We start from the raw sequence: 25,681 nt of genomic DNA, 5'->3' as shown, positions 1-25,681 counted from the left end.
ACAATAGTTGGCTCTCATTCTTCCCTTCAATTCTTTTTTTATTGATTTTTTATTTTAGAGAGAGAGCAATGGAGAGATATAGAAGAAACATCAATGTGAGAGAGAAACACTGGTTGGCTGCTTTCTGTTGGACCCCTACTGGGGATTGAGCCTGCAATCCAGGCATGTGCCCTGACCAGAAATCCAGCCATGACTTCTCAGTCCATTGGCTGATGCTCAATACACTGAGCCACATACAGGCCAGGCTTCTCTTCAATTACTAATGCTTTCATTTAAACCAAAAGTTCTCTCTTCTTCCAAATCAACTCTGTAGTATCAGTGGTGTTTACTTAAGAGTTTTGAAATAGATAGAAAAAGTTAAAAAGAGTTTAAATAATTGTTAAATTGACATTTCACAGTTTTTAGTATCATAGTTGGATAACGAGGCACTGACCACACCTAGCTCCAGTAATAAAAAGATGTTACTGATGCTAGGCATTTTAAGAATCCTTTAAAGGTTGAAAAGTTTATCTCTAGATGAGATAATAAAAACTGATTAAGTCAGTCACGGATTTTGTAAAATTAATTTATGATAAATAAGGTTCATCAGATAGGAGAATAATTTCGGTGTTCTTGTTCTACCTCAAAAGTGTACCTAGAAATGTCATATTTTGGGCAACAGTCCACTCCCCTAGCACTTCAATAAGAAAAAGGTAGGTTATAAAACGAAAATAGCTTTGTTGAGAGTGGCATTTTGCTTTAGCTGCAAATTAATGAGAAAAACAAAACCCTATCACTGTTTGGATATGTATAGTGTGTTATAAAAATTAGACTACAGTACATGTATATCTGAACTGTGACTATTATGCACTCAGGCTCTATTTGTTGTCAAATTTTGACAGCAATGCTTTATTCCAGAAAACAATGCTCTTTATGATATGCAAGTAAAGAAAATATTTATCACAAATTTTACACCCAGCAAAACTGACTTTTAAGTATAAAAGAGAATAAATAAACTCAATGAACATGTAAGAACTCAGAGAATATTGTTCCCATGAGGCCTTCCACAGGAACCTAACTTGAGACAACGGCATAAGGATGTTAGGAGTGAGGATAAGGAATAAAATGAGAAAGGGTCTCCTGAGCCAGAATGTTGGAGGAATGACACTGGCAATGGCAGAAACCTCATTCCCAATCGCCATCAGAGCCATTAGCTCAGATCCATTGTGGACTGTCAAAAGCTAGAAACACCTGATTCTTGGGTATCAAGATCCATTTGGCATGCATCAGAATTTGGAGAAACCCCAAGTCATGCTCTCTATTTTAAATCACCACTTTCCCTCTCAAGACTTACTTTTTTACTTTTTAAAAAAATAAGTATGGGCCCAGCCGGTGCGGTTCAGTGAGTTGAACACTGTCCCATGGATTGAGAGGTCTTGGTTCAATTCCTGGTCAGGGCACATGCCTGGGTTGTGGGCTCAATCCCCACTTGGGGGCATGCAGGAGGCAGCCAATCGATGTTTCTCTCTCACATTGATGTTTCTATCTCTCGCTCCCTTTCTTTCTCTCTCTTAAAAAAAAATTAAAATAAAATAAAAAGATACTTTAAAAAAAATAGGTATGGGCTTAGCACGAAATAGACTTGAATTCAAATGTCAGCTCAACTACTTACTGTGTGACCCTTGCCTGACCTAATTATTTCTAAAAGAGTAACAAAAGCACACATATCACAGAATTGTTGTTGTAAATAATCAAGATAATGCAGGTCAGTGCCTGGCATAAAGTAAGTGCTTTAAAAGTAGTAGCTATCATTTCCATTATAATCCACAAAGCATACCATTGTCTATCATAACCAACCTAATACATAAATAAAATCCAATGTATTCAACTAGAAAAAAATATTTATAATTTATGTTCCAGGATCAACTATCTATATATACATTGGCAGACGAGAAAACATCTGAAGTTTAGAGAATGATTATTCTATAGATAACATCTTGAACTCTCAAGTTTTTCCAACTAGGCTCAACTATTATTTAAATATTCTTTAATAGCTTTTTCATTTCTGAAATCCTTTCAATGGCTTCTGAAACCAGCAAACCAGAAAAAAAAAAACTTAACTAGATATTATCAGAACAATTTAGTTGATTTTTTTTTTTTTTTAATCCTCACCCGAGGACATTTTCCCATTTTTTGTTCAGACAGAGTTGTGTGTGTGTGTGGGGGGGGGGGGGTGGAGTGGAAAACATCAACGTGAAAGGAACACATCGAGTGGCTACCTCCTGCACCACCCAACCAGGGCCGGGGACAAACTGCAACCGAGGTACGTGCCCTTAGCGGGAACCAAACCCGGGTCTCTCTGGACCGCAGGCCCACACTCCAACTGCTGAGCCAAACCGGCCAGGGCCAATGTAGTGATTTTACTACATATGAAGTTGGAGTGTCGGCCTGCGGTCCAGAGAGACCCGGGTTCGGTTTCCGCTAAGGGCACGTACCTCGGTTGCAGTTTGTCCCCGGCCCTGGTTGGGTGGTGCAGGAGGTAGCCACTCGATGTGTTCCTTTCACGTCGATGTTTTCCACTCCCCGCCCCCCCAACTCTATCTGAACAAAAAATGGGAAAATGTCCTCGGGTGAGGATTAAAAAACAAACAAAAAAACACTGCATTGATCCGAATTACTGTCTCATACTGCTCCGTGTCAGATACATCAAGGGAGCATCACAAGGGTTAAATAGTTTTACTCCCCTGTTGTTCTACATATAATAAAATGCACTCATTTTATGTGTACAGTTTGATGATTTCTAATATATACACTTGTGTAACCTCACTATAAAAAAGATACAGCCCTGGCTGGTCTGGCTCAGCGGTTGGAGCATCGGCCTGCGGTCCAGAGAGACCCGGGTTCAGTTCCCGCTAAGGGCACGTACCTCTGTTGCAGTTTGTCCCCAGCCCTGGTTGGGTCGTGTGGGTGGCAGCCACTTGATATGTTCCTTTCACATCGATGTTTCTCTCTCTCTCTCCCCCTCCCACTCTATCTGGACAAAATATGGAAGAATGTCCTCAGATAAGGATAAAAAATAAATTTAAAAAGATACAGAACATTTCTATCACTCAAAAAAATTCCCTCATGCCCCTTTGAAATCCATCTCGTCATCACCTCCAGACTTTCGCAACCAGTGATATGTTATCGGTAGAACAGTTTTGCCTTTTCTAGAATTTCATGTAAATGAAACCATACAGTATGTACTCCCTCCTTTGTATCTGGCTTCTTTCACTTAGTATAATGTTTCTGAGATCCATCCATGTCGTGTTTATCAGTTTGTTCCTTTTTACTGCTTCCATGGCTTTTAAAAACTTCAGGTCCTCATTGATTTGGAAGGGTAAGGCAAAACCTAAATAAAGTACTATGTAGGTCTGTGTAAAGAACATGTCACCACCTACCTGTTCATGTCCATTAAAAGCTTAATATTCTGCCCTGGCCAGTTTGGCTCAGCGGTTAGAGCGTTGGCCTGCGGTCCGGAGAGACCCAGGTTCAGTTCCGGCTAAGGGCATGTACCTCGGTTGCAGTTTGTCCCCGGCCCTGGTTGGGTCGTGTGGGTGGCAACCACTCGATGTGTCCCTTTCACATCGATGTTTCTCTCTCTCTCTCTCCCTCCCACTCTATCTGAACAAAATATCAAAAAATGTCCTCGGGTGAGGACTCAAAAAAGAGAAACAGCTTAATATTCTAAGGTAAAAGAATTTTTCCCTTGACCATAAGAACAAATTTTTCAGCTAATGTTGCTGAAATCAGAGAGAGTTCATGTCCTATCTGTATTTGATTACCTGAATGATGAAACAAGGGCTAAAGGTACCTTGCCTGGACTTTGTCACGATTTTATGCTTGATTGTTTTACTACAAGACTGATTTCAAACACATTGACAGTGACCACCTTTTTAAGTTCCGCAAAGAAGCCCAGGAATAAAATAGCTACTATTCCTCATCTTAATAGTTTTTCAATTACCTATGACAATAAAATAAGTTCACGGCCACATGATTTTACTTCTAGTTGTTCTCTGTCCTCTCCTCCCTCCTAAATAAATGGTTTCAGATTATAAAAAGCAAATTAAAAAAAATATCAGACAGCAAAGGTTTCATGAGGCTTTCAAAAGAAATTTATTTATAGTTTTGATTGCCTAATTATTTTAGTGCTATTTTTATGGTAGTTAGTAAAGTGGAACAGAACATGAGTCTAATGTGTAGTTATAGTCCTATTATTCACAAGTGAATTTACCCATGGGCACTGTCACAGTATGACCAACATATATAGATAGAAACATTGATAGGCTGCCCCCTGCACGCCCCCTACTGGGGATCGAGCCTACAACCTGGGCATGTGCCCTGACCGGGAATCCAACCGGGACCTCTCAGTTCATGGAAGGATGCTCAATCCACTGAGCCATACCGGCTGGCATAAAATGTTTTATATTTAATGTTTACCATGATATAACCTATAACCGTATCAGCATGAAAGTCACCAACATTCCTAGCAAAACAAATGCAGATCAGTCTTGCTTGGTAGAATTATTAGCTCCTGCTTGACAGAATTAGCACATGTATCAGTCTGGTCCTAAAAAGTAGGATTCTCAAGATAAGGTACTTTGTGGTACTTCAAACTCATCCCTCACTGAAACTTTACATTTCTGATGACTTTCAAAACACTAGCAATTAAAACACTCACATTCACATTCTTTTTTCCTTCCACCTCCTATATTCAAGAAGGAAGTAGGCCCTCCAAAACAGTAACATAGCATCTACCCCCTGATCCAATCTCATTGCTTCAGCAATCACTTCTATATTAAGTACCTTCCTACCTCAATCTATTTGTCTTAACTACCTATTAATCTATCTATTCATAATCTCTCTTCTAGTAATTTGGTCTAGAAACCATAAATCTTTTATATATAAATCCAACCACCACACATCAGTCACTGTGCTCCATCAAGTGTCTCTCTTATCCTTCCATCCTAATCTTGAGCACTGTCTCCTTTTGTATGGATTATCTAATGACCTCCTATTTGGGTTCAACTGATTTCAACTCCCCTTCCTTCAAACTACCCGAAGATTACCACCAGCTTGATTTACCTAAAACATACCTTTATCTGTCTCAAAAAGATATAGTGGTTTCCTAGCCCTCAACTAACAATGAACACAAAATATCCAGTCTGGAACCTTCCTCTCTAATCTGCCCTGTGTAGGCCTTACACAGGCCAACTACATCATGTTCATTTCCCACCTCATAGTCAATTTGCCCTACCTTCTTTGGAGCTAACCTATGAAACAACAGCTCCTTCTGCATGCCTTCCTCAACCCTTCATCCTACCCTCTCAGCATTCCTGTACAGGTATCCATATTCCTTTTAACATTTTTGCTTTCCTTATTCCCTCCTACCCTAATCTGTAACATTGGCACCTAGCAGGTAATGAGTAAAATACACATTAAATTAAAAGATAATTCTTGGCCCTGGCCAGTTTGGCTCAGCGGTTAGAGCGTCGGCCTGCGGTCTGGAGAGACCCAGGTTCGGTTCCTGCTAAGGGCACGTACTTCGGTTGCAGTTTGTCCCCGGCCCTGGTTGGTCGTGCGGGTGGCAGCCACTCGATGTGTCCCTTCAGGTCGATGTTTCTCTCTCCCTCTCCCTTCCTCTCTCTCCCTCCCACTCTATCTGTACAAAAAATGGAAAAATATCCTCGGGTGAGGATAAAAAAAAAAAAAAGAAAAAGATAATTCTTGAAGAAAGGATATCCTAGTCAGCCATTCCAACATTCACAAAAAATATTAAATTGGCAGAGAACTAAAAATCTATTGAAACATTGATTAACCTCCATCATCTACTATAACATTTAAGTACAAGCAGTTCTTGATTTCCAACAATTTTACTTTTGGTGTTTCACATTTAAAGCACCCAGCCAATTACACCCACTTAACTGCACACAGAGGGCACACTAATGAATTTATCACATGGTCGGTCCAGATGTCAATAAAGCACCCCCAAATCCTCACCCCTACAGACCTTTTTGAGAGCCTCTTTGGCTCTAATCTATAATTCATTCAGTCTAGCTCTTCCTTGGGGTCCTTGGGCTTACAATTAAGGAAAGAGGGAGAAGGACCAAGCTGAAAAAAGGAAGAAATTTATGGAGGAAAAAATACATATACAAAGGATTGTTTACTGTAAGTATAAAGTAATCACCCGGTCTCTCCCATCCCCACATTACCATTCAAATACCACACTCTCAAGCATTCACTTCAGCAAAATATTTTTGGAGCTATTTTAAAACTACTTTTAGGTTAAAATGTGTGTTATTTTACAGATACACTATCAAATTAATCCTTAAACTCTTTTTTTAAATTTTTTTTTATTTTTTTATTTTTTTTTAGAGAGGAAGGAAAAGAGAGAAACACCCATGTGAGGGGAAAAAACACCGACTGGATGTCTCCTGCACTCCCCACACCGGAGAATGAGCCTGAAACCCGGGCACAGCCCCGACCGGAATTGAATTGGGACCTCCCAGTCCATGGAAGGACAGTCTACCCACTGAGCCACACCGGCTGGGCAGTCCTTAAACTCTTAAACATAACAAAAACATCAACATCCTAATGGCAAAATAAATCTATATTTAAGCCTATATTCATTAAGAAAAAAGCAAACAGGAAAATAGAAAAGAGGGCAAATGATAATAGCAAATACACAGAGAGAGAAATTCAAATGGTCAAAAATCATGAGAATATTCACCCTCACTAGTAATGGAAAATGCAAATTTCCTAACAGAAAAATTAATATAAAGATACAAAATTGAAGTCACAATGAAAAAGCATTTCTCTCTCATTAGACTGAAGAAAAAAATCGATTCTCAATACCAAACATAGACAAGGACATAGAGATGTGCTGTCTCATACAGTAGCTACTAACTAGCCACATATGGTTAGTAAGAATTTAAAATATGGCTAATCCAAATTGATATTTACTGTTAAGTATAAAATAAATAACATATTTTGAAGACTTAATAGTAAGAGTACAAAAATATCATTAATTTTTATTGAAAATGCTTTGACATACTAGATTAAATAAAATATCATTACAATTAAGTTGGCTTGTTCCATTTTGCTAATGTGGCACTAGAAAATTTTAAGTCACATAAATGATAGACATTATATTACTATAGGACAACACTGATAATGACAGAGAGCAACAGAAACTTCTATATACCACTGGTGGAAATACAAACTGTACTTTGGAGAGAAATTTGGAGATATCTAGGTAGGTTGTAAGATGAGAATAGCCTAGAATTCAGCAATTATACTCCTAAGTATGTGCTGTAGAGAAACTGTCACACATATATACGAAAAGACATGTAAATTATGTTTTAGTGCCATTGTTTACAATTACAAAAATTATCCAAATGTCCATCCAAAGAAACTAAACAAAATGTGCTGTAATCATACAATAGAATACTATGTAATACATATGTAACACTATTTTTAAAAAAGGAATAGAGCACATACCTTCCTTGCAGTTCATCCCAGCCCCAGTTGGGGTTGTGCAGATGGCAACCAACTGATGTGTTTCTCTCACATGGTTGTTTCTCCCTCTCTCTCTCTCTCCCTCCCTCTGTCCCTCTGGCTCTATCTGAAAATTAATGTAAAAATATCCTCAGGTGAGGACTAAAAAAAAAAATAGAGCAACAAGGAAGAACTTAAAAATGTTAAATGAAAATATAGAACGAGAGATTCCACATATGATCATGTACAAAAACTACAAAATCTATTAAAACAGTACTATATGCTACTCAAACAGATACAACATACTTACATGGACATAACATATGTGAGGGTAGGCACAAAATTCAGGATAATAGGAAAGAAAGAATGGAATACAGAAAGATTATATACGAAAGAGCTTCAACTATACTGGTAATGTTCTTTTTCCTAAACTACGCTGGGCTGTGGGTACTTTGGTGTTCATTACTCCTTAGAACGTTTTTATGACTGCTATGTTTTCAATTTGTGTACCATGTATAACATTCTGGCTATACTTTATGGTTTTGGGGACATACACAAAAACTTCACAATTTTAACTGTGTTGAAAGCAATTACATACCTTGACTAATATTACAGAGTACAGAAGAAATTATATATGAACACCAAATATATATACACCAATTCCATACCATCACTTACCACTACAATGAGAAAAAGGAAACAATACATACATATATCCTAGATCAAGAGTCAGTCAATTTCTTCTACAAAGACCAAAAAAAATGTATTGGGGCTTTACAAGGCCATATAGTTTCTGTCACAACCACTCAATCCTGCCACAGTAGTGGAAAAGCAGCCATAGACAAATATGTAAACAAACGAGCATGGCTGTGTTTCAATAAAACTTTATTTACAAAAACAGATAGCAGGCCAAATGTGGCCAATGAGCCACAGTTTGTTTGAGGCAGTTGAGATCCAGTTTTAAAAATCAGCAAATCCAACCCTGGCCAGTTTGGCCCTTGAACCAAAGAGTCTCAGGTTTGATTCCAGTCAAGGGCACACACCCCAGTTGCAGTTCGGTCCCCAGCTGGGGTCGTGCAAGAGGCAACCAATGAATGTGTCTCTCTCACATCAATGTGTTTTTCTCTCACTCCCTCCCTCTCTCCATCCCCCCTCCCCAACACTCTGCTTTAAGATAAGGAAAAATATCCTCCGATAAAGATTTAAAAAATACTAAAAATTGGTAAATCCATTAAGTGAAAATCTAAAGGAGAAATGAATTTGCATAGTAACAAAACATGCCATGAGTAACCTGGTAATTACAAAAGAAAAAAATGTTCCTTGTCCACTGAGACATGCAGCAATCACCACCTTAACCAGTGATCAAACTCAGCAAGTCATCATTTTGAAAAAAGTGATAAATACAGTTATAAAAACATACTAAATGTGAAACTAGTCATTTGAAGGCTTCTTTGGGGGCTATAAATGAGATCTCTTAAGTCATAAATGGAACTAGTGTTCATTTTTATATTGGGACACTGAAATAAACACACAAGATGATTTGCTTTTATTTTTTTATTTTATTTTATTTTTTTTTTATCCTCACCCGAGGACATTTTTCCATTTTTTGTACAGATAGAGTGGGAGGGAGAGAGAGGAAGAGAGAGAGAGAGAGAAACATCAACGTGAAAGGGACACATCGAGTGGCTGCCACCCGCACGACCAACCAGGGCCGGGGACAAACTGCAACCGAGGTACATGCCCTTAGCGGGAACCGAACCCGGGTCTCTCTGGACCGCAGGCCAACGCTCTAACCGCTGAGCCAAACTGGCCAGGGCGATTTGCTTTTAAAAAAAAACTCAGTTCCCTGCAACAAGCAAGATCTCATGAGACTCTGACTCAATGATTCACAAATGAAAGCCAAAAAAAAGTATGCATTAAAATAAAAACAAAGACCAAAAACAAAAAAAACTAAGCACCTGCTTCATAGCTAAATGCAATAGGACATCCTCATGCAAAAATTTACAATGCAGGACTTCCGGTCAAGATAGCGGCGTAGGTAAACGTGGTATTGCGTCCTCCTACAATCACATCAAAGTTACAACTAAACTACAGAACAATCATCATTCAAAACCACCTGAAAATGAGCTGAATGGAAGTCCTACAACTACAAAATTAAAGAAGCAGCCACCTCGAGATTGATAGGAGGAATGGAGGCGGAGGGGCTGGTCCCACACCCACGTGTGACGGATAAAAAATCAGGACACCTCAGCTGGGAAGGTCCTCTTTGAGGACTGAGGAGTCCCCGTCTTACACCAGGCGCCCGGCTCAGGGTTCCAGTGCCAGGAGGAGAAGTCCCCATAACTTCTAGCTGGAAAAACCAGTGGGAACTGAGGCTCAGGGAGGCTGAGGTGGCTGGAGCCGCCAGCAGCTCCTCTTAAAGGGCCCCCGCAGGACTTATTAGATTCACTCCCTCTAAGCTTGGAGGGGAGGCAGGTGGAGGGGCACCAGAGACATACAGGGAAGAACTGAGCTGTTTGGCATTGGAGCGAGGGCTGGAAAGGGGGCTTTCTCTATGACAAACGTGCTGTCAGAGGCCTTTTGTTCCTTTGGTGAGCCCTTCCCTGGGGCAGCAGACAGCTGCCATATCTGGGACTCCAGCAACCAGGCTCACACTGTTTGCCCCACCCTGGTGATTCCCTGAGGCCCCGCCCCACCCAACTTCCAGGCCCACCCAAGCTGTTGCCAGTTCCTTAAGCATAGGATTGGCCTGTCTTGGATCCTGCTTCAGGTTTTCCTAAATTCTTTCAAAGAAGCAGCATCTGGTCTCAGCTAGCCCCATACCTCTCATTAAGTAATACATAGAAACAAACACAGGAGGCAGCCAAAATGAGGAGACAAAGAAACAGGTCCCAAATGAAAGAACAGAAAAAATTTTCCAGGAAAAGAACTAAGTGAAATGGAGATAAGCAACCTAACAGATGCTGAGTTCAAAATATTGCTTATAAGGATGCTCAATGAACTTAGTGAGAACCTCAGCGAACTAATGAGGGCCTCAAGAGCATAAAAAAGGACCAGTCAGAAATGATGGATGCACAGTCAGAAATGAAGGAGGCACTAACTGAAATGAAGAATAATTTACACAGATTCAATAGTAGAGTAGGTAAAGCCAAGAAGCAAACCATCAATTTGGAATACAAGGAAGCAAAAAACACCCAATCAGAACAGCAAAAAAAAAAAAAGAATCCAAAAAAATGAGGATAGTATAAGGAGCTTCTGGGACAACTTCAAGCATGCCAACATTTACATCTTTGGGGTGCCAGAAGGAGAAGAGAGAACAAGAAATCGAAAATCTATTTGAAACAATAATGGCAGAAAACTTCCCTAACTTGGTGAAGGAAACAGACATACAAGTTCAGGAAGCACAGAGAGTCCCAAACAAGATGAACCCCAAGAGGCCCACACCAAGACACATCATCATCAAAATGCAAAAGGTTCAAGATAAAAAGAGAGAATCTTAAAAGCAGCAAAAGAAAAGCAGTTAGTTACCTACAAGGGAGTCCCTATAAGACTGTCAGCTGATTTCTCAAAAGAAACTTTGCAGGCCGGAAGGAAGTGGCAAGAAATATTCAGAGTGATGAAAAGCAAGAACCTACAGCCAAGATTACTCTATCCTACAAAGCTGTCATTTAGAATCGATGGCCATATAGTTTCCCAGACAAGAAAAAGTTAAAGGAGTTCATCACCACCAAACTGTTATTATATGAAATGTTGAAGGGTCTTTTTGGAGAAAAAGATAAAAAATATGAACAAACAAAATGTCAATGAATACATATCTATCGACAATGGAATCTACAACCAAAATAAAAAGGCAGAACAGAAACATTCTCATAGATACAGAGAACATTTTGTTGGTTGCCAGATGGGAGGGGGGTTGGGGGAATGGGTGAAAAAGGTGAAGGGATTAAGAAGAACAAATTGGTTGCTAGACTGACAAACCTCAAAGGGAAGAAATAAACCAAAGAACTTATATGCATAATCAATGGACACAGACAACAGTGTGGGAAAAGGCGGGGGGGGGGGGGGGTCAATGGGGGAAAAATGAGGAACATCTGTAATACAGTCAACAATAAAGATAAAAAAAGAAAAGAAAAAACGACGACAACAACAAAATTCCAATGCAGGAAAACATGAGCACAACTTTTTTTTTTTTTTTTTTAAATCCTCACCTGAGGAACTTTTTCCATTTTTGTTGTTGTTGTTCAGGTAGAGTGGGAGGGAGAGAGAGGAAAAGAGAGAGAGAGAGAGAGAGAGAAACATCGACGTGAAAGGGACGCATCGAGTGGCTGCCACACACACAACCAACCAGGGCCCGGGACAAACTGCAACGGAGGTATGCGCCCTTAGCGGAAACTGAACCCGGGTTTCTCCAGACTGCAGGCCAACGCTCTAACCGCTGAGCCAAACCAGCCAGGGCCATGAACACAACTTTTGAGTAATACACCACAGTTATGGAATTAAGGGAAGCAGTGACAAATATACAGATAGACCAATTTGAGCACAATAAACTAAGAGTCAGCTTGGTTCCATCAGCTATCTTCAACAGGAGTCTTGAATAATCAGAGAACAGAAGTAGCAGTCACAAATCAGTGAGAGTATTTTCAGATACTACTGATCACTAATCTTTCAGCCATACCATACTCATAAAGAACAGAAACAGGGTCTTTGCCAAACACAAGTCACAAAATACATTTTATAGATACATCCCAAGTTATTATTATTTTTTGTAAGTGAACATTTATTTGGAAAATCACAGAGGTATAAGAAGGACCTGTGGAGCTTAGAAATGAGGAAGGTAAAGGTGATGCACCTGGGGAGAGAGTGCATGCACCTGGAAGGTAAAGGAGATACACCTGGAAGGGAAAAGCATGCGTGTGCTCCCAGGAGGAAGAGCATGCTTGGTCCTCCATCCTAAGGGGTTTTTGTTGTTGTTGTTTTTGTTTTTTAATTTTTTATTTTTTTTTGTTATAGATGTTTCTCCTTTTTTACCCTATTGACACCCTCCTCCCCATCCCCGGCTTTTTTTGCCCATGTCCATTGGTTATGTATACATGCATATAAGTTCTGTGGTTTATCTCTTCCCACCCCCCCCCCTTCTGAGGGATGTCAGTCTGTGCCCTACTTCCATGTTTCTGGGTCTACTGTATTCCTCAGACTGTCATGTTCATTATATTCCGTATATAAGTGAGATCATGTGGTATTTGTCTTTTTCTGCTTGGCTTATTTCACTTAGGATAATACTTTCCAAGTCCTTCCATGTCGTCTCAAAGGATAAGAGATCTTTTTTTCTTACAGCTGCATAGTACTCCACTTCCCAAGTTATTTAAACCAGATTTGCTAAGTCCTATTTACCCTGCTCCTATTATCTCACCTTTTCTCCCATTCTCCTGTCCAGGGACTCATCTACTCAAGGTTGAATGGTAAATGAAAACACCTGAAACCCAAACTGTCCCCATGCCTAATATATGAATCTCTTTTCTATCTTTGGTTTATTTTTTTAAATATTTTTATTGGTTTTAGGTGGGGGGGGAGGGTGGTAGAGAGAGGGAGGATGGGAGATAGAAGCATTGATGTGAGCAGAACATCAACTGGCTGCCTCCTGCAAACCTCCTACTGGGGATCGAGCCTGCAACCCAGGCATGTGCCCTGACTGGGAATCCAACTGGCAACCTTTCAGTGCATGCAAGGATGCCCAACTGAGCCACACCAGCCAGGGCTCTTTGGCTTATTTTTAATCTTAGGTACCACAATATTTTCCCCTTCCTGCTTCCTCTTATCATATTCTAGTTTTTGTCCAGTTACAGAAAAACTCTTCTTCCCTCTCTCTTGGTAAAAATAATGAAGTTCCAATCATAGCTTTTAAGTAGTGTAGAAAACACTACAGATCACAAATTTCTAATCATAATTTAAGCCATCCACAAAGGGAACAGAGTTGTTATGTAAATTAAGGAAGAGTGCTTGTTATCAAAAGAAGAATTTATGAGGGTAGAGATTTTGTCTGTTTTTTGAGTCTCCAGTCTGGAATAGTGCCTTGCATATTAGAAAGCACTCAGTAAATATAAGAATAATGATTGTGGGCAGTGGTTACCTACAAACCAAATACTATTCAACTATACGAAATTCTTTCCTTCTCTGTGGGTTGCTAGCCTGGAGTAAGTAAAAGTAACAGGAAGCCTCTCATATCTAAACTTGATCTCCCCTCCCATACAATCTATTATTTAAAGTTGCTTTGAGTTAATTATTTCCTCTTTTAAGAGACTAAGAAGGGTCACCTGTGTTCAACAGCTAATGCCAGTTCATTAAGTCAGAGTCGACTGCTTTAATTAGAAGAAGGGGAGCCCTGATCGGTTTGCTAAGTGGTTAGAGCATCGGCCCACAGTCCAGAGAGACCCAGGTTCGGTTCCCGCTAAGGGCATGTACCTCGGTTGCAGTTTGTCCCCGGTCCTGGTTGGTCGTGCAAGTGGCAGCCACTCGATGTGTACCTTTCACATCGATGTTTCTTTCTCTCTCTCCCCCCGCCCCCAACTCTATCTGAACAAAAAATGAAAAAATGTCCTCGGGTGAGGATTAAAAAAAAAACAAAAACAACCCAATGGACATGGGCCACAAAGCCAAGGATGGGGCAGAGGAGATGGGGAGGAGGGTGATCAATGGGGTAAAAAAGGAGAAACATCTGTAACAAAAATAAAATTTAAAAAAATAAATAAAAATAAAACAATATATCAGAAACAAAAAAAAGCGGGGAAAAGCAAAACTCTTTGCCAAGAAAGGTTAAGCACCCCTGGGCAATATGGATATTCCTAGATTCTCCTACTCATAAGAACATCTATTAACAGTCTTTTTCCAATATCAGGAGTTTATATATATACATACCTACGTCAAGAAAATAAAATGTAATCAGATTTAAGAATCAGTGACATTACTCTGAAGCTTTAACGTGCTCTGAAATCCTTCAGAACTTCTTCAATTATATACCCTTTCTCAAACCTACTTCTCAGATACAGTAGTCTCCTCTGATCCACAGAGGTATGGATACATTCCTAGACCCCCCCAGTGGATGCCTGAAGCTGAAGATAGTACTGATTCTTATATATGTGTTTTTTCCTATACATACATACCTATTATAAAGTTTAATTTATAAATCAGACACAGTAACAGATTAACAGCAATAATAAAACAATTACAATAATATACTGTAATAAAAGTTATGTAAGTGTGGTCTCTCTCTCAAAATATATTACTGTACTGTGCTCACCCTTGTGATTATGTGAAATGATAAAATGCCTACATGATGAGCAAAAGGATGATTTATATAGTACCAGGAAAAGGCTCTAGGTTCTATCAAGCCACCAAGAATTGTACAATTTAAAACTTATCAATTGTTTATTTCTGGAATTTTCCACTGAATACTTTTGGGTATTTTCCACTTAATATGACCATGAGTAATTGAAACTTCAAAAAGCAGAACCGCAGATATGGGATGACTACTATATGTATTACCTATCAAACAAAATCTATTCACTTGTTTTCCTTATATCATAAATTTGATTACACCTGATAATATAACTACAGTATAAAAGTTTTCCATGACAGAAAAGGTTTTCATGCTTTATCATTCAAACACACTTTTCATTCACATCCTATTTGGAAGTGGAGGATATTCTACATAGACAGCACAGCAATACTACCAATAGATCACATGCTTCCTACATCAAGTCTATCAATGTTTGTCTCTCTCTCCTTTTAACTTTCAGATCTTGTTATAGTTGATCTTCCTGTGTTCAAAAGGATGCAAAACAAGTTTTTCCACTAGTGTTATGTTTCTAAACTTAAGATCTGTAATTTTAAAGAACAAATCAATTTAAAGCCAGTAAATATAACCTTGATATTTCAACATACCCCAAAAGAAATCTTTGAATCCATTTTCTTTTTAGCAAGTGAGTAGTAAACTGTTTAGTAAGTCATAAAAGCTTTAAATTGGTAAACTGTGCTTTAAATATTACAAGCCATGTTAAATGTCTAAATATATTAACAAGTTAAAATACAATTGATTATTAAGATGACTTTGTATGTTAATTAAGTTAATTACAAAGGGTATCATTATAAAAGGTATACATTATGCCAAGAAATAAGATACTGTAGATGTGATCATGTTAGTTGTAATAAATAAAAATTTACTGGAGAACTGTCATGACTCACCATAATTTAGAGCAAAATATTTATCTATTATTAATATTACACTGAAGGGGAGAAATAAAACACTTTGACATTTAAATGAAAACTTAAAAAAGAAAATATGAGTTATCACATGGTATTTGTTTAAGTTGCTAGATGATACTAAAAACTCAATCTCAAACTCTTTATATAGTCTGAGAAATGAAACTGCAGTATATAGATTACACCTTTGGAAAACCTTGTAACATTATCAAAAATTTAGTAAAGGTTTCTTTTAATCATAAGACTGATTCAACTACCTGATCAAATCATTCAGAGGTGAGGAATGTATAGCCCAAGGGCCACATAAGGCCCAAGAAATTAATACCAACCTGCTAACATCACACGTTTCACCAAATTAGCCTGACCAAATATAGCAGGCTAATTTTTAAGTTGATAATTTTGTATGGCCCGAGAATGATGTTATAGATATCCAAATGGCCCTTGGCCGAAAAAAGGTTCCCTCTTCCTGAATGGTGGTTGGGGGGGGGGGGGGGTTATAGATACAACGTTGAAAAGTGTTACTTAAGTCAAATCTACACAAAAAAGCTAAATCACATTAAAATGTTTCATTTGGCCCTGGCTGGTTTGGCTCAGTTGTTAGAGCATTGGCCCAAGGACCAAAGGGTCTCGGGTTCGATTTCTGGTCAAGGGCACATAACCTGGGTTGCAGGTTCGATCCCCAGCTCTGGAAGGGGTTGTGCAGGAGGCATCCAATCAATGTGTTGCTCTCACTCTCCCTCCCTCCTTTCCACTCCAACAATCAATGGAAAAATAGCCTACGGTGAGGATTAACAACAACAAAAATGTTTCACTTGAAGAGTCCAAAATGGCTAATTAGAGATATTAACATACTTAAATTAATCCAAAAGACCAAAAGTTATTTTGTTTTTATTGATTTCAGAGAAGGTAGAGAGAGAGAGTTATTGCTCCACTTATTTATGCACTCATTAATTGATTCTTGTATGTGCCTTGACCTGGCATCGAACCCGCAACCTTGGCATATTGTGATGACCCTCTAACCAACTGAACTAACTGGCCAGGGCAAAAGTTATTTTATTTTAAATCAATGTTTTGATGTAAACATGTGTTACCAACAAAAACAATGACAGATTATGAAGCCTATGTAACCTTTCTTTACCCATACACAGAGCTGCTGTTAGAAGCTGGTAACAAGTTGTCATTTTAGCAATACAAAAACCAGTATTTCCCAAATCTACCCTATTTTACTTTCACTGTTTAGTTTGAGTACAGGATAATGAGATAGAAAGTATTCTAGGTTATAATTCTGGAGTTAACCCAGTTTATAGGAATCTTATCTCATTATGCCCAATTAATTAGTTCTCTCAATCCACAATCTATAATAAAACTTTAAAGCTAAAATAAATAGCCCGGCCAGTATGGTATAGCTCAGTGGTTGAGCGTTGACCCATGCGCCAAGAGGTTGCCAGTTAAATTCCCAGTCATGGCACATGCCCAGGTTATGGGCCTGATCCCCAGCGGGGGGCATGCAGGAGGTGGCCAATTGATGTTCTCTCTCACTGATGTTTCCATCTCTCTCTCTTCATCTCCTTTCCTCTCTAATATCAATAAAGAAAAAAATTTTTTTAAAAATTTAAAAAGTTGAGGCCAAAAGACATATGAAGAAATGCTCAACATCACTAATCATCAGAGAGATGCAAATTAAAACACAATGAGGTATCACCTCACACCTATCAGAATGGCCGCCATCAACAAATCGTCCAACAACAAGTGTTGGCGAGGGTGTGGAGAAAAGGGGACTCTAATACACTGCTGGTGGGAATGCAGACTGGTGCAGCCACTATGGAAAACAATATGGTGCTACCTCAAAAAATTAAAAATTGAACTTCCATTTGACCCAGTGATCCCACTGCTGGGAATATACCCTAAGAAGCCTGAAACACCAATCAGGAAGAATATATGTACCCCCATGTTCATAGCAGCACTATTTACAATAGCTAAGATCTGGAAACAGCCCAAGTGTCCGTCAGTAGACGAATGGATAAAAAAGCTGTGGTACATATACACAATGGAGTACTATGCAGCGGTAAGAAAGAAAGATCTCTCATCCTTTGAGACGACATGGAGGGACCTGGAGAGTATTATCCTAAGTGAAAGAAGCCAAGCAGAAAAAGACAAATACCACATGATCTCACTTATATACGGAATATAATGAACATGACAGTCTGAGGAATACAGTAGACCCAGAAACATGGAAGTAGGGCACAGACTGACATCCCTCAGAAGAGGGGGTGGGGGTTGGGAAGAGATAAACCACAGAACTTATATGCATGACCAATGGACACGGACAACTAAGCCGGGGACGGGGTGGAGGTGGGGTGGGGTGGGGGGTGCCAATGGGGTAAAAAGGTAAAATATCTGTAACAAAAAAATAAATAAAAAATTCATAAAAAATAAATAAAATAAAAATTTAAAAAGTTGAACTATTATAACTCAGATACTACCATTGTTTCCCAACTTAAAATCCATGAACTTGTGAAAGGCATATTTCACAGGAAAAGTAAAACACAATGTGTTATATTTTAATAAGTTAATTTTATTCACCTCATTAATAACCTATGAAGGACCACTGTATAGTTAGAATTATACTATTTTACTACTTTCTATGCTAGGTAATATCACAAAATACTTGTTATATATAATATACAAATATTCATATAAAGCAGATAATATGTGTAACTAACACCAATGAATGTGGGGATGGGTGTGATTCATTCTCAGTATCATGTAAATAAAAGAAGTGTTTACCAACTCATTTTAAAAAGGCATGTTTGCAATCCTTCCACTATTGGCTCAGTTTTTAATTAATCTCCACAATCACTCACAATCCCATAGCAAATTCTACTGTTCCAAGAATGCCAAAAGACAGTCTTTCAGCATCGCATTTCAATTAAAAAGACTCCGTTAAAAATATACATTAGAGCCCGGCTGGAGTGGCTCAGTGGTTGAGTGTCAACCCATGCACCAAGCGGTCACTGTTCGATTCCCGGTCAGGGCACATGACCAGGTTGTGGGCCAAATCCCCAGTGAGGGACAAGCACTAGGCAGCCAATCAATGTTCTCTCTCATTGATGTTTCTATCTCTTTCTCCCTCTCCCTTCCTCTCTAAAAATCACTAAAGAAAAAATATTTAAAAATATATATGTTATATTATAGAAAAACAAACTTTCAACAAGTGCCACTCTTTCTGACCATGTCAACTTGCCAATCAGGTGTTCTTAGAAGCACAACTAGACAGTACACCATTCCTTCAGATGATGTAATCTAAAGGAATTTGGTAATTATAAAACATGAATTACTAACATAAAATAGTATTTACTGACATGACTGTCAGGTAAACTGAAAAGGCTTTCACCTAATCCTGGAGTCTTCATAGAAATCAGACATCCGGTATAAGAAAACAGGTGTTTACAGCTCTGTTGGTCACCTCTGAGGGAATTATCACAACATGTACACATCCAAAGGTTAATGTACTAGAAACTGGGGAGATCTTAACTAGAGGGTATGAAAGAGAAAATAAAAATACTACTCCTTGCTGATAATGCAACCTAAAGAACCACTACAGAAACTGTGATAAGACATTATGAGAGCAAAATAAACGAAGAGGAGAAAACACAAGCATTAAAAAAAGAGAGAGACAAGACACTGAGAGAAGGTAAGACGCTCAGCAAAATTCAGGATTATCCCTGAAAGAAAATCTGTTTACTAAAAAAAAAAAAAAAAAAAAACCTGTTCTAAATACTTTTAAAAGTTCTACTGGAACAACATTTGCCTATTCTGAAGGCCTAAAAAATATTTCTTTAAAAAATTACCATTTTAACAGTATAACTTCAACTGTATTTTAGAAAACAAGCTTGTACACTTAGAAAGGACTACTACAATAATTAGAATAATGTGCCTCACTATTTACTTAGAAATGCTCTATTTAAAAGTAGACTAACAATAGGAACTTTGCTATTGCCCAACAGAGAAAGTAATGGAATAATGTCTATTAACATGGCATGTTCCTCCATCTCTTAGAACATACTGACTTACACTGTCTACCCTGAACAATTTACAACTTCTACATTCATGCAGTAGCTCAAATAAAATGAGTTCCTGTGTTAATCCCACAATAAACCTCAGTAATTCTCACATCACAGGAGTTGTAAACGGTTTTTAAAAGAAAAAGAATGTTTTTCCCAAAATAGCTACATAACACTAAGACTACTCAAATTCCTAAATAATCCTTTTACAAGACTCCTGCCAACTTTATTTTGATACATTAAACATGTGGAGCCTATTTAAAAGGTCTTTAACTGTGACTTCATCAAAATAGCTTCCTAGCTGTTCTTATAATGCCTTGTTTTTAAAGTTTTCGAGTTGTTTTTAAGCCAACTTAAATACTGATGAGTCTGGGCCACTATCAAACACTTAAGAAGCATTTTTGCCAAATAAGATGGGCAAATATTCTAGTTCTGCTAAATCTGACATTAGAGGTCATGCAACTCAAAAAATGAAGTAACTATTTTCAACATTCATTGAGCCCTTCGTTTTAAATATTACCTGTTATTTTCACAATCTACATTTGACAATATGTATTTTTAAAGGATGCTAGGCTCAGTTAAATTATAAAAAACCTGATCTGCCACATAAAGCTGGCGAGTCCACTCTTAATGGGCCTCTGGTGGATTTGGGGTACTGACGATAGCAATTTCATTTAAGAACTTCACTGGTTAAAACAAATGACATCAGAAAAGGATTGCTGGGGAAGGCAGGGAAGAGAAGCCCAGAGTCAGCTGAGAAGATAAAGAGAAACGATTTAAAGCTACTAAGGGGAAGAAGGTGGTGAGATGCAGAGGTAGAAGAGAGAGAGAGATTTAACAAGGAAGTGAAGTGGAGCGCAAAGTAGGGCAGAAGCTGATGAGGAAACAAACGGGGAAAAGGTAGTGTTTTCAAATAGCCATGCACCAGGAAGAGATGAGTTGAGGCCTGGAGTTGCCCTAGTGCTTCCATGAGATGCTCACAGACTGAAGCAGAAAACAGGGGCAATCACTTTACCTCCAGGCATTGGAGCAAACTAACATTCCCTACTACAAGCCTCTCCCAGCCTCGGCAGAGCGCGGAGGCGGCGGCTGGAGAAGGGGCCTACCCAGGAGCCAGGCCCAGCGCTCCGCTGCCCCCAGCTCCGCGACACAGGAAGAAAAGCTAAGATTAGGTGGGCAGAAGCCGCGACCGGAGCTCGGCGGCACCCCGAAAACGGTCCGGGGCCTTCGAGCGGTTTCCCCTACAGCGGGGCGCCGAGCGGCCTTACCTGAACCGAGGGAGGGAGGCGAGGACCAGGGCGTCCGTTCACGGCGCCAAAAGCCCCCCTGCTGTACTCAGCCCAGGCTTCCAACGGAGGCGCGACCTTGCCTCAGCCGCCGCTTCCCCCTCGGGGTCTCGGCCACCGCCTCCGCCACCTCCGGAGCTGTTTACACCGTCGGGCCCCGCACACCACCGCCGCCGCCGCTGCCGCCTTTTCTCCACCCTAGCGCCGTAGCCGACTCGGCCGCCGCCACCTCCTCCGCCGCAGCCTCGTCTCTCTGGAGCATCTTCCAGCCACCAAACCGTGAGAAACAGAGACTCCAACCGCGCCGGCAGGAAACTCCCCCGCAACTGCCAGGGGGACGAGGCGGTCAGAGAACCGGCGGCTTTTCCGCCATTGAGCAGCAGCCGCTCCGCTCCTTCTGCAACCCCCTCCCCGCACCCAGTCCTTCCCCGCCCCTCGGCGGGCCCCGCCCCCAGTTCCGTCCCATTGGGACGCCGCGCGGCCTCTCACTGTCCTCGGTTTGCTAAGCCCCCCGTCAATCTCCGCCCTACTGCCCACTCCGGCTGCGTCTTGTACCTCGGTACTGAGTTTTCCCAGCCCACAATATTTCCATTGGGCATCGGTGACCACCTTCAATTGGCAAGGTCAACTATCCATCAAACACCGCCCACTGAGTGAGACCCAACCCTTTATTACCATTTACTTCATTGAGCCCCGCCTCTGCAAACCTCCCAGACTTGAAGGACCAACCTACCCTACCAGCTATAAGTAGAAACCGCCATCAATCAAGTAACACCCACCTGCGCTCCGCCTCGCAAAGCCGAGCCAGAGAGATTCTCTTTTCTTATTGGTCGAAAGGGTGGCCCGAGCCCTCAGTCATTGGCTTCGTCTATGTGTCCGTCACTGAACCAATTTCCAAGTCCGTCACACCGGCTTTTTTTAAATGAACGAGCAAAAGGCGGGTAAGTACCAAAAAAGCGATTGGCTAGTCTTCGAAAACGGTCAAACCCATTGAGATTGTGCGGATCCTTTCGGTTATACCGGGACCTTGCCCTTCTATTTTTGACCTGTAAGCCTCGAGTAAAACAAGCGCCATATAGGCCCCAACGAGCTATCCAGTTATAGGTGTGGAGGCCTAGTCCCACCCGGGGTTGGCTGCCGATTGGTTAACAAAGTCTGCTAGGCCCTCATTGGAGGTTATAAACGCCGTTCTTAACCCTAGTCGGGAACGGTTGGCGCAGGCAGGACTAGAAGCGGTCTGGGGAGTGGCGGTTGTTTTGCTTCAGCCAGCGGGTGGGGCACACGCGAGAGAGGGAAACTCGGAAAGCAGGGCTTCTGGGGGAGGTGTTTTTTTGGGGGGAGGGGAAGCCCGGATGTGCCCTAACAATGAAATCATCGCGGGCCAATCAAAGCAGCTGAGCTGGGATACCTGCCTGACCTATCCCCAGAAACGGAAGAGAATTGAGTTAGTGAGCGGGAAATTAGGGTATCAGGAGAGGCCAAAATGCAAAGTGAAAAAATGAGATAGATGATCCCTTCAGGAGGATTCTGTTCTGTTAGTGGTTATTTTTATTCCTTCTAGGCCCGCACTGCCTGGCATTTAGCCCTTGCCATTTCTGTGTTTCCTTTCTCAGCCAACACTACATTGAAAACTTTCAGCCTAGTCTTTGATATTCACTCGTTCATTCCATACTTATTTAACGTCTGCTATTTGCCAGGCACTGTACACAAAGATAGAGATAAAAATAAATAAATTAGGTAATCCCAAAACAATATGGTAGGTGCTATAATTGAAATATGCAAGGGATGGTGATGACATAAAGGACCAGCCCTGAGGGTAGGATGGCTTCATACAGGCACAGACTAGAATGAATGATTCAATAGGTAAAGGAACTGGACATTATTTCTTTAGCAATCTAATTAGACTAAAATGTACTGCCAGGTTAATTACCCCCCAAAGAAACAAAACTAAAGCATAATGAACGCATTCTAGTAGTTTAGGATAGTTTTTTGTTTTAATGAAAATGTCTTAAAAGAGGGTTTTAACCTTATTCATTCTTTTGTGTAAATTGGTTTGGGCAGAGAATTTAAGCTAAGACACAAGAGAGTGCCATTCAATTTAGGGGATGTGGATGTTTGGGGGAGAAGGGCAATTTAGGAATGGGACAATTGCCCAGGCCATAGTGAAAATGGCAGAATTAGGATTCAGATTGTTTGTCTATTCCTCGAGTTTTCATAAGGACAGTGTTTCTAATAGCTAAACCACCAGTATTAGAACCACCTGGGTCCACTCACACCTATAATATTAGGGACTCTGGGGACAAGACTTAGAAAGGTGAATTTTAAAATAATTCCCCAGGTGTTTCTTGTGTACACCAATGATTGAAACCCTCTAGCATAGGTAATCTAGGCACCATAAACTAAAATGTATTGTCTCCACTACTGCATGTTGGAAGAAAAAATAATGAAGAAGAAAAAGAAGTAGGCCCATTTAGATTTTGTCTTTCCTTTATCCCCTTTATTGTGACTATGGGATCATACAGTTCTCAGGAAATTTCCTTAAATGAACTATAGAAGAAAATATCTTAAATCACGCTTGTTTGCCTAGCATACTTTATATAGGGGAAAGGTAGTTGGGGACTCCAGCTTTCAAAATTGAAACCTAAAGATCATAAAAGCAGACATCTGGGGACCCTTCTGAGGTTTTGAGAATACCTCAGAAGGGCATCATAGAAGCTTCTTGGTCTCCTTCATTTCCTTCTCACTTTCCCTTGGTTGATCTCAAAACTGACACAAAGCACGACCATTTATGTGGGCTAATGATTGTACATCATTCTTTCAATTGCTAAAAACAAAAACATTGAATACTATTCTAGGTGTTGAGAATACGGTAGGGATCAAAATAGATATTTAGACTAACGTTGTATGCTTTATTTGATTAAAACACTATACTATTAAAGAAGGCCGAAAAAGATTCACAACTTTAAAAGGAAAGTTAGTATACCATCATAAATGCAGGGATGAGCAAAATTAGGTTTGTAATTGTTCATTTGGGGAGAAAAAAAACAAACAGGTTATGATTTTTACAATAACTTTATTAACTCAAATGACACAGTAAACCTACGTTTGCCCACCTCTATATATAATGTATCATAAATATTAAATAACATCAGAGTGGGCTCTGCTACTAACTAGATGTGTGACTTAGGCTACTAAGTTCTCTAAGCCTTTAGTTTGTTCTTCTACAAAATGGGAATCATAACATCTTCTGAAGCCAGATGAAGAGTACTAGATGCTTTAGTAATGTAAAGCACTCCCCAATATGTAATTTAAAATGGGAAATATACTAAATATAATGTTGAAAAAGTCCTGATTTTTCCAATGTTGGTTACAGTACTCTGATATTCTCTTTTAAATAAGATATCAAATCTTAGTTTTCTCCAAACAAATTTGGGTGCCCCAGTTTTACTGGTGCACTAAGCCCACACTCAGTCACTAGGTAATCTAGTGTGGCCTATTTCACACAATTATTTCAAAGATTAAGCCCTGGCCCATTTGGCTCAGCAGTTGGAGTGTCGGCCTGCCACCAGAGAGGCCCAGTGAGGTACGGTTCCCACTAAGGGCATGTACCTTTGTTGCAGTTTGTCCCTGGCCCTGGTTGGGGTCGTGTGGGTGGCAACCAGTCCATGTATCTCTCTCACCTCCATGTTTCTTTCTCTTCCCCACCCCCCCTCCCTCCTGCTTTATCGGAAGATAAATGCAAAAATGTCCTCAAGTGATGATTAAAAAAAAAAAGATTAAATGGGATATGGTATATAATAGCACCCAATACAGTGTCTGTCACAGTTGAATTGAAATATTCTATGTCACATTGAAGAAATTTCATTTATTCAGTCAGCATAGTTATGTGTCTGTTATATGCAGATCACAGTACTCTCTCTGACAAGGTGTTTCAGTGCCAAACTTCAAGTAACCTGATTTGAGCAGATTGATCCACTCCCTTTTTAACCACTGGAAATGTTCCACTAATAACCCTGTTTTCTTTATTTTAAAAAAATTCACCAGCCCTGGCCACTTTGGCTCAGTGGTTAGAGCATCAGCCCGTGGATCAGAGAGTCCAGGGTTTGGTTCCCTCTAACGGCATGTACCTCGGTTGCAGTTTTCCCCCAGTCCCTGTTGGGGTCGTGTGGGTGGCAGCTAGTCAATGTGTCTCTCTCACATCAATGTTTCTCTCTCTTTCCCTCCCCCTCTCCCTCCTGCTCTATCTGAAGATAAATGCAAAAATGTCCTTGGGTGAGGATAAAAAAAATAATTCACCATTTACACTCTACAAATATTTATTAAGCATTCACTTTGAATTAGGTACTGGGGTAGATGACAGGCACTACTGCCTTTGAAATTAATTGTGATATTGTGATATAAAAACAAGTATATATTTGGTTTTCATCCTTGGTTCCTGGCACAGAGTTCATAAAACCCTTGTAGTTTATTGAGTGATAGGGGTAAGAGGAAAAATTTTTGCAATCATAATAAACCCATTTGAACCATACCTGAATTTATGCTAATGAGATAACTCTTGGA

The 25,681-nt window shown here is 39.9% G+C and overlaps 1 protein-coding gene and 1 pseudogene across 2 annotated transcripts in view; both read right to left on the bottom strand.

The window, feature by feature from the left end:
• PPM1B (protein phosphatase, Mg2+/Mn2+ dependent 1B) overlaps nt 1-21,522 on the bottom strand; it is a 74,087-nt gene extending 52,565 nt beyond the window's left edge. Inside the window, exon 1 of one of the 2 annotated variants that reach the window (XM_036262208.1) lies at nt 21,104-21,522. The gene's annotated coding sequence lies outside the window, so the exon portion shown is untranslated. The remainder of the gene's footprint in view (nt 1-21,103) is intronic. The other variant, XM_036262216.1, reaches the window with a different exon arrangement.
• On the bottom strand, nt 20,883-21,528 carry LOC118631151 (annotated as a pseudogene).
• Nucleotides 21,529-25,681: the final 4,153 nt, after the last annotated feature.

This window comes from Molossus molossus, unplaced genomic scaffold, assembly GCF_014108415.1.
Source record: "Molossus molossus isolate mMolMol1 unplaced genomic scaffold, mMolMol1.p scaffold_m16_p_15, whole genome shotgun sequence".
In the NCBI taxonomy this organism is placed as follows: domain Eukaryota; kingdom Metazoa; phylum Chordata; class Mammalia; order Chiroptera; family Molossidae; genus Molossus; species Molossus molossus.
Note: the sequence above shows the minus strand (reverse complement) of the source record. Positions and strands in the feature narration are given on the sequence as shown.